The sequence below is a fragment of the Cebus imitator genome, unplaced genomic scaffold, assembly GCF_001604975.1.
Source record: "Cebus imitator isolate Cc_AM_T3 unplaced genomic scaffold, Cebus_imitator-1.0 Scaffold15, whole genome shotgun sequence".
In the NCBI taxonomy this organism is placed as follows: Eukaryota; Metazoa; Chordata; class Mammalia; order Primates; family Cebidae; genus Cebus; species Cebus imitator.
This window is the reverse complement of record NW_016107330.1, coordinates 3,284,558-3,293,339: the sequence shown is the minus strand read 5'-3', so window position 1 is coordinate 3,293,339 and position 8,782 is coordinate 3,284,558.

The following is an 8,782-nucleotide window of genomic DNA, read 5'->3' as shown; positions in this document are numbered from 1 at the left end:
GGGGGGGGGGGGGGGGGTTGGGAGTGCTGGGGGTGCCGGGAGTGGTGGGGGAGGTTGGGAGTGCTGGGGGGTGCCGGGAGTGGTGGGGGGGGTTGGGACTGGTGGGGTGACCATGAGCAGTGGTGCATACCTGTGGTCCCAGCTACTCAGAAGGCTGAGGCAGGAAGATCACTTAAGCCCAGGAGTTCAAGGCTGTAGGGAGCCATGATTACAACACTGCACTCCAGCCTGAATAACAATCAGGCTGGCCCTGACTGTAAAAAAGAAAAAAAAAAAAAGAACCTATAGATAGCACCTGTGAATATGGGTCGACACTGAGCCCTAGGGTCCCTTTCTTGTTGTGGTCCAGGGACCAGCACTTGACTAGCCAGGCCTGTGTGGCCTGTCGAGGAGACCCAGGTGCCCAGTAAGACTTGGAGCTCTGCCAGGACCACCTCCTTTGAGACCTCCTCCTGCCATGCCTGCAGTAGCAAGAACGCCTAGATAAAAGGAACACATTCCTGCTTGTTTAAGAGGCAAATGCCATGGATTCATATTCATTTGAACAAACACTTCCTATAGGCACATGGGTACCATGCCCCAGGATAGGTGCCGGTGTTCCCCAGTGAACAAGGCTTTTACCCTCAAAAAGATGGAGCCACTGAGATGTTCGGAGCAAGGAGGTACATGGCCTGGCTTGGATGCTGTGTGGGAAATAGACGGCGAAGGATAAGGGGGGAGGACGAGAGAGGGGAGAGCAGGCAGGGGCAACCGCAGCATCCAGGGTGGAGAGGTGAAGGCTGGGCCAGGAGGGAGCCACGGGAGAGAGATGGGGCCGGATGAGGGGCGAACTTTGGGGATGGGATTTACTGAAGGATTGGATGCGTGCGAGAGTGAGGCGGAGGTTAGCCTGGGAAACTGGAAGAGTAACATTGCCTTCAGCTGGGGTGAAGAAGGACTACTGAGGGAGGGCAGGGGTTTTGGGAGTACCTGGCAGCGGTCACCTACCCAGACTGTGGTGGGGTAAATGCAGTGGTCAGGGAGGGCTTCCCGGCAGAGGTGATGCTTAAGCTGAGACCTGAAGGAAGGAGCAGGCTGGGGAGGAAGGGGTATGAACAGCAGAGAGTGGGACTGCTGGGAAGAGCTCGCTGAGGGTAGCTGGGGGAACTTCCAGTGGCTCCAGGGGGACCCCCCAGGGCTATTGAGGGGGAGGGGAGAAAGCTCCAGATGAAGCTAGAGAGGGCAGGCCAGGTCCAGGCTGCTGATTCAGCACCAAGAGGTAGGGAGGCTTGGCCATGAGCAGCCCAATCAGACCGAGAAATGGAGACGAGTAATAAATAGCCACAGGTGAGTCATCTCAAGCCCCAGCTCTGAGCCTGCCTCGCTCCTCTCCTCGGCCCGCAGCCTTCCTGGGAGGGGCCCGTGATTTCAGAATGACCAGGTCAGGCCGAGCTCAGCCCCCAGGGCCCCTGTGCTGGGAGCTCAACCCTGCAAGGCCCCAGGTGGCGAGGTAGCTTTACCTTGTGGCAGCTGGTCCCATCGCCTTCCTCAGGACTCAGGTTAAAATAAGCAGCACACAGAAAACTTTTTTTATGTGATCATTGCTTCAAACGTTTTTGTTTTTGTTTTTGTTTAATCCTAGTACTAATTAGCCAGGCATGTAGGACTATTTACTTATTTTTTTATTTGAGACGGAGTCTCCGTCACCCGGGCTGAAGTGTAGTGAGTGTCGTGATCTCGGCTCACTGCAACGTCCACCTCTGAGGTTCAAACGATTCTCCTGCCTCAGCCTCCCAAGTAGCTGGGATTACAGACACCTGCCACCATACCCAGCTAATTTTTGTATTTTTAGTAGAGACTGGGTTTCACCATGCTGGCCAGGCTGGTCTTGAACTCCTGACCTCGTGATCCACCTGCCTCGGCCTCTCAAAGTGCTGGGATTACAGGCATGAGCCATGCACTCAGCCACATGTAGAACTAATACAGTGCTCACCTGTAGTCCCGGCTGCCTGGGAGGCTGAGGCAGGAGAATTGCTTGAACCTAGGAAATCGAGGCTGCAGTGAGCTAGGATTGCACTACTGCACTCCAGGCTGGGTGACAGAGTGAGACCCTGTTAAAAAAAAAAGGGGCAAAAAAGCCTTGTGCTAATAAAATGTAATTAGAGGTATTCAGATGTTGGGGAAAAAAAGCATTTGGTAAAGTCAGAGAAAGCTGGGGCTGGGTTCAAATCCTACCTCTGTTACTGCAGCCACAGCTGAATAACCAGCTGGTTAGCCTCCTTGGGCCTTGCCTTTCTTATCCATCAAATGGAAATAACCGTGGCACTCACTTCACAGGGTTATGCCAAGATCAGAGATGCTAAATGCTTGGCACAGGACTGAGCACACAGGAAGCTCTGTGGAACTCCCAGCTAGAATACTATAAAAACAGGGGTCTATTCTAAATATGTGGCCATCTAGTCAGGGCCCGGCTACAGGACAAATGAGGCCACCATTTTCCCTCCAGGCCCCCAGGTCTCCCAGGCCTCCAATTCCAGAGCACAGACCCTCACTGTATTTTCCCCTGGTTCACGCAGCCCCTGGAGTCTCTGGACTTGAGAGAGCAAGCTCCCTAAGGGCAGGGAATTGTGTCTAGTTTCTCAGTGCTTTATTACCAGAGCTTGGCATAATAAATATTTATTGAATTAATAAATACAGCAGGCCAGGCACAGTGGCTCACGTCTGCAATCCCAACACTTCGGGAGGCCGAGGCTGGCAGATCGCTTGAGGTCACAAGTTTGAGTCCAGCCTGGTCAACATGGCAAAACCCCATCTTTACTAAAAATGCAAAAATTTAGCTGAGAGTGGTGGTGGGTGCTTGTAATCCCAGCTAATCAGAAGGCTGAAGGAGGAGAATCACTTGAACCCAGGAGGCGGAAGTTGCAGTGAGCTGAGATCACGCCATTGCACACCAGCCTGGGCAATAGAGCAAGACTCCATCTCAAAAAAAAAAAAAAAGAATATAGCCATCTAGAATTAAAAATAACAATAGGCTGGGTGCAGTGGTTCATGTCTGTAATTCCAGCACCTTGAGAGGCCAAGGCTGGCAGATCACTTGAGGTCAGGAGTTCGAGACCAGCCTGGCCAGCATGGTAAAACCCTGACTCTACTAAAAATATTTAAAAACTTAGCTAGTCATGGTGGTGGGCACCTGTAATCCCAGCTAATCGAGAGGCTGAGCCAGGAGAATTGCTTGAACCTGGGAGGCAGAGGTTGCAGTGAGCCGAGATCATGCCACTACACTCCAGCCTGGGTGATAGAAAGAGACTCAGTCTCAAAATAATAATAATAATGGGCCGGGCGCGATGACTCATGCCTGTAATCCCAGCACTTTGGGAGGCTGAGGCGGGTGGATCATGAGGTCAAGAGATCGAGACCATCCTGGCCAACATGGTGAAACCCCGTCTCTACTAAAAATTACAAAAATTAGCTGGGCGTGGTGGCATGCGCCTGTAATCCCAGCTACTAGGAAGCTGAGGCAGGAGAATTGCTTGAACCCAGAGGCGGAGATTGCAGTGAGCCGAGATTGCGCCACTGTACTCCAGCCTGGCGCCTGGCAACAGAGCAAGACTCTGTCTCAAAAAAAAAAAAAAAAAAAAAAAAAAAAAAAAAAAAAAAAAAAAAAAAAAAAAAAAAAAAAACACAATAATAATAACAAATTTTCAAGCAATTAGTTCGGCTTACCACATCCTCATAGATTCAGATGCTAAGGAGACAATGAGCCCAGCTGTATTTAAAAGGTTTACTACTGGCCGGGCGCAGTGGCTCACACCTTTAATCCCAGCACTTTGGGAGGCCGAGGTGGGCAGATCACCTGAGCCCAAGAGTTGCCCATTCTGGGCAACAAAGTGAGACTCCCCATCTCTCCAAAAAAAACGAGCTGGGCTGGTGGCATACTCCTGTAGTCTCAGCTACTTGGGGGACTGAGGTGGGAGGAATGGCTTGAGCCCAGGAGGTCGAGGCTGCAGTCAGCCATGATCGTGCCGCTGCCCTCCAGCCTGGGCGACAGAGCAAGACCCTGTCTAGAAAAAATAAAATAAGCATCTGCTACCTGTAGCCCAGCAGGTAACATGAGCACTGAATTTGCATTCATTGCCCTTGCCCTTAAAGTCCCTTCAACTAGAGCAGAGTGAGGAGCCAGCCCAAGTGGGTGCTGAGCACACTCCGTAGGAGATCTTCAGTCTCATTAGGAGCTGCTGGCAAACCTGTTCACACACCGTAGGTGATCTACAGTCTCATTAGGGGCTGCTGGCAAACCTGCTCAACCTCTGTACTGAGAAGACATTGTCTTTATCGCCCTGGAATAACCATCTCCTTAGGGGACGGGAGGGAGACCTTACCATCCTAGAAGGGAAATACATTTGTTCTTTGGTCCAGCGGGAGATGCTACCTTCAGCTTCCAAGGCTGTTTGCTATGCAAACAATAGTCACCACTACCACTGATCAGCAGTTCCCAGGTGCCTACCAACCACTGGAACAGCAGCCCTTATGGAAGTCCACTCGGGCTGTGTCACAGAGCCCACAGACTGCAGGGCTTAAGCAACAGAAATTTAGTTTCTTTTTTCTTTTCTTTTCTTTTTCTTTTTTTTTTTTGAGACAAAGTCTCGCTCTTGTCACCCAGGCTGGAGTGCAATGGCACAATCTTGGCGCACTGCAACTTCTGCCTCCCAGATTCAAGCAATTCTCCTGCCTCAGCCTCCCGAGTAGCTGGGATTACAGGCACCTGCCACCACATCCGGCTAATTTTTTGTATTTCTAGTAGAAATGGGGTTTCACCATGTTGGCCAGGCTGGTCTCGAACTTCTGACCTCAGGTAATCCACCCGCCTCAGCCTCCCATTGTTGGAATTACAGGTGTGTGCCATCGCACTCAGCCCAGAAATTATTTATTTATTTGTATTTATTTTTGAGATGAAGTCTCACTCTTGTTGCCCAGGCTGGAGTGCAATGGCACAATCTCAACTCACCTCAACCTCCACTTCCCAGGTTCAAGCGATTCTCCTGCCTCAGCCTCCCGAGTAGCTAGGATTACACGTGCCCATCCACCATGCCCAGCTAATTTTAATATTTTTAGTAGAGATGGGAGTTTCAGCATGCTGGTCGGGTTGGTCTCAAACTCCTGACCTCAGGTGATCTGCCTGCCTCAGCCTCCCAAAGTGCTGCAATTACAGGCATGAGCTACTGCGCCTGGCCCAGAAATTTATTTTCTTATCATTCTCAAGGCTGTGAATCTGAGAGTAAGGTGTCAGCAGGTTTGCTTTCTCCTGAGGTCTCTCTCCTTGACTTGGGGATTTCACCTTCTTGCTGTGTCCTTCCTCAAGGGGCCTTTTCTCTGCATGTGCGTCCCTGGTGTCCTTTCCTCTTCTGAGGAGTGTGACAATCCCACTGGGTGAAAGCCCCACCCTTAGGACCTCCCTTCACCTTAATTACCTCTTTAAAGTCCCTGTCTCCAAATTCAGTAGCATTGGGGGTTAGGGGTTCAACCTATGAATTTGGGGGGCATGAACTTGGAGGGGAGAAGCGGGCACAATTCAGTCCATAACAGCTCTTCTCCGCATGAGTTCATTTATTTCCCGTATCCACAAAGAGGCTTAGAAAGAGATGAAGTTGAGTTGAGAGGTGACTTGTCCAAAGTCACACGGGAAAAGGGAAAAAGCACCATGCCTACCGTTTCAGCGAATAACTCTGTCCTCTGCGCCTGGACCCAACCCAGTAACTTAGAAGGAGGAGGGGAGTCGTGCATTTGGGCCTGAAAGGTTCCTAAGCAGGTAGAATCTGCTTCATCCCGGAAATTGTTCTAAGACTTTTTTTTCTTTTTTTTTCTTTTCTTTTGAGACAGCTTCTGGCTCTGCAGGCTGGAGTGTGATGGTATGATCTCAGCTCACTGCAGCCTCAACTTCCCTGCTCAAGCGATCCTCCCACATCAGCCTCCTGAGTAGCTGAAACTACAGATACGCACCACCACACCCAGCTAATTTTGTGTTTACCATAGAGATGCGGGTCTCCCTATGTTGCCCAAGCAGATTGGTCTCCAACTCCTGGGCTCAAGTGATCTGCCCACCTCAGCCTCCCAAAGTGCTGGGATTATAGGCATGAGCCACCACACCTGCAATGCTCTAAGACTTTTCAAACCTAAGGACCTACCTAACAATCTGCGCACCTCTGGGCCACCCTCTTTTCCACTGGAGGGGACGGAGCACCTCACCAAGTGACTCTGCTGACTTGAACTCAGTCTGAAGGACATCACACAGCTGGCATAAATGTCAGCTTGGAGACCCCCAAGCCCAATGGCAGGAAAAGGGGCAAGACAGCTGGGGCTCGAAGGTGTCAGGGCCCCAGGAGCTTCTGGGATCAGCTGTTGACCCCACTTCCCCTGCAGGGGCGCCCAGCTGTCACGTCAGAATGCATCTGCGTAAGCACTTCAGAAACTCCAAGACGACGCAGTGGTGATCTGGGGGGGGAGGTGGCCTGTCTGCAAATTCCAGCCCCCATGGTGACATCACTTCTCACCCCCACAATCCTTTCCCTCCAACTTCCATCTAGCAAACTGCTGGGCAGGTGGCCAGGCTGACAAGCGGCGAAGCTCTGGACTTCTCCCAGCCGGAACAGACCGATTGGAGAGGCAGGCGGTGGCCCGGGACGCTTGGGGTTTGAGCTGTAGTTGCTGGTGTTAAAACCGCAAGAGACTGAAAAAACTCCTTGCCAGTCAAAATGAAAAGTGAGACTGAGAGAAACTGAGTGAGAAGCTCTCAGCTGAAGAAGAGCCAAGCATCGGCTTCCATGAAAGAAATGCGGCCCAGTGAGTTGTTAAATGACTAAGTTCTGGGGCCACACTGCCAACGACAGGGCCTTCTGCAGCACGTGTGTATGTGCATGTGTGTGTGCATGTGTGTACATGTGTGTACGTGCATGTGTGTGCGCAAGTGTGCGCATGTGTGTGTGCATGTTATGCATGTGTGTGTGCATGTGTGTGTGTATATGCATGTGTATGTGTGTATCCGTGTGTGCATGTGTGTGTATGTGAATGTGTGCATGTGTGTATCCATGTGTATGTGAGTGTGTGTGTGTGTATGCATGTGTGTGTGCACATGTGTATATGTGTGCATGTGTGTGTGTGCACACATGTGAGGGTGTGTGTGAGGGAGGGAGTGTATGTGCAAGAGGACTTGCCCTCAAGAGTAGGGAATGTGGGCTCAAGGCTGTGTGTCCACAAGTGTGTGAGTGGGGTGCATGTGTGAGCCGGTGTTCACACAAGTGTGTCTAGAGTGTGTGTGAGAGCAGCAAAGGCTTGTGCCCCCAAGATTATGTGTGCATACACATGGCGTGTGTGCACAAGGCACTGTGTGTGAGGGTCTGTGTGCTTGAAGTTGTGTGCAAATGTGTGAGGGGTGTGGTTGTGGGTGTGTGCGTGTGGGTAGGTAGGTGTGTGTTCAAGGCTGTGTGTGTAAGTGTGCCAGGGTGTGTGGTCAGCAAAGCATGAAGGGTCCCCTTCCCCAACTTCACAGCAGGTGGGGCAGCGACCTCGCCCCTAACCCCATCAGCCAGGGAGGAAGAAAAGTGAGGCCCAGAGCTCAGGGCGAGGTTATGCTGTGCGGGACCACATGGGCTCACTCAGCCCAGTCCTAGGCTTTGCCACTCCTCCTGGCTAAGCTGCCTCCAGAGGAAAATGGGAGTTTACCCAATGTCAGTCCAGAAGGAGAAGAAATGCCAGCACAGATGTCACCAAGGGGCACATGGTGCAGCTCAGAAGATGGACTCTGGAGTTCAGCATGGTCTGAGTTCAAATCCTGACTTGGTCCCTTGCTAGCTGTGTGGCCTGAGACAGGCATGAGGTCATTTAACCTCTCTGTGCCTCATCTGCCCCATCTGTAAACTGGGGATAATAACCTTACCTTATAGGATGGTTCTGAGAACTCGAAGAGTTAACAGACGTAGAGCTCTTAGAATAGTGTATGGCGGGGCCAGGCATGGTGGCTCATGCCTGCAATCCTAGCATGTTGGGAGGCCAAGGCAGACAGATCACGAAATCAGGAGATTGAGAGCATCCTTGCTAACATGGTGAAACCCAGTCTCTACTGAAAATACAAAAAATTAGCCGGGTGGCATGCGCCTGTAGTCCCAGCTACTCAGAAGGCTGAGGCAGGAGAATCGCTTGAACCCTGGAGGTGGAGGTTGCAGTGAGATCACACCACTACACTCCAGTCTGGGCTACAGAGCCGTCTCAAAAAAAAAGAAAAGAAAAATCTTCCTCTTACTACCATAAGCGATGCCTGCAAGCCATGAGCTCCCGAATGTAATACACCTAGGAGAGATAAACCCCCAGGATTATGAAACCCCGAGATACATCACATGCCAGAGTGGCCAGACACCAAGGGCCATGAGGCTGAGTCCCAGTTTGTCGGTGACCAGGGCAGAGGGTTGGGGAGCTGCCTGCTGTCCACCCCTCCCACCTACGGGAGACCTCATCTCCCCCACGTGTCATCTCAAGAGGCTGCTTTGGCCGGTAAGACAAACCTGCATTTACAGCTTGGAGCACTGAGGCAAGGGGAGCTTTGGAGTCCAGGGATCTCAGAATGGAGGGCCTGGGATCTCAAGCCCAACAAGGAATTTTCTGGCATGATGAGAGTGTTCATCTGCTAAGGTTGCCATAAAGTCCCACAAACGGGGTGGCTTAAATCACAGAAATTAACTTCCTCACACTTCTGGAGGCAAAGGTTGAGACGTCAGCAGGGCTGTGCTTCTTCGAGGCCTCTCTCCTTGGCTCT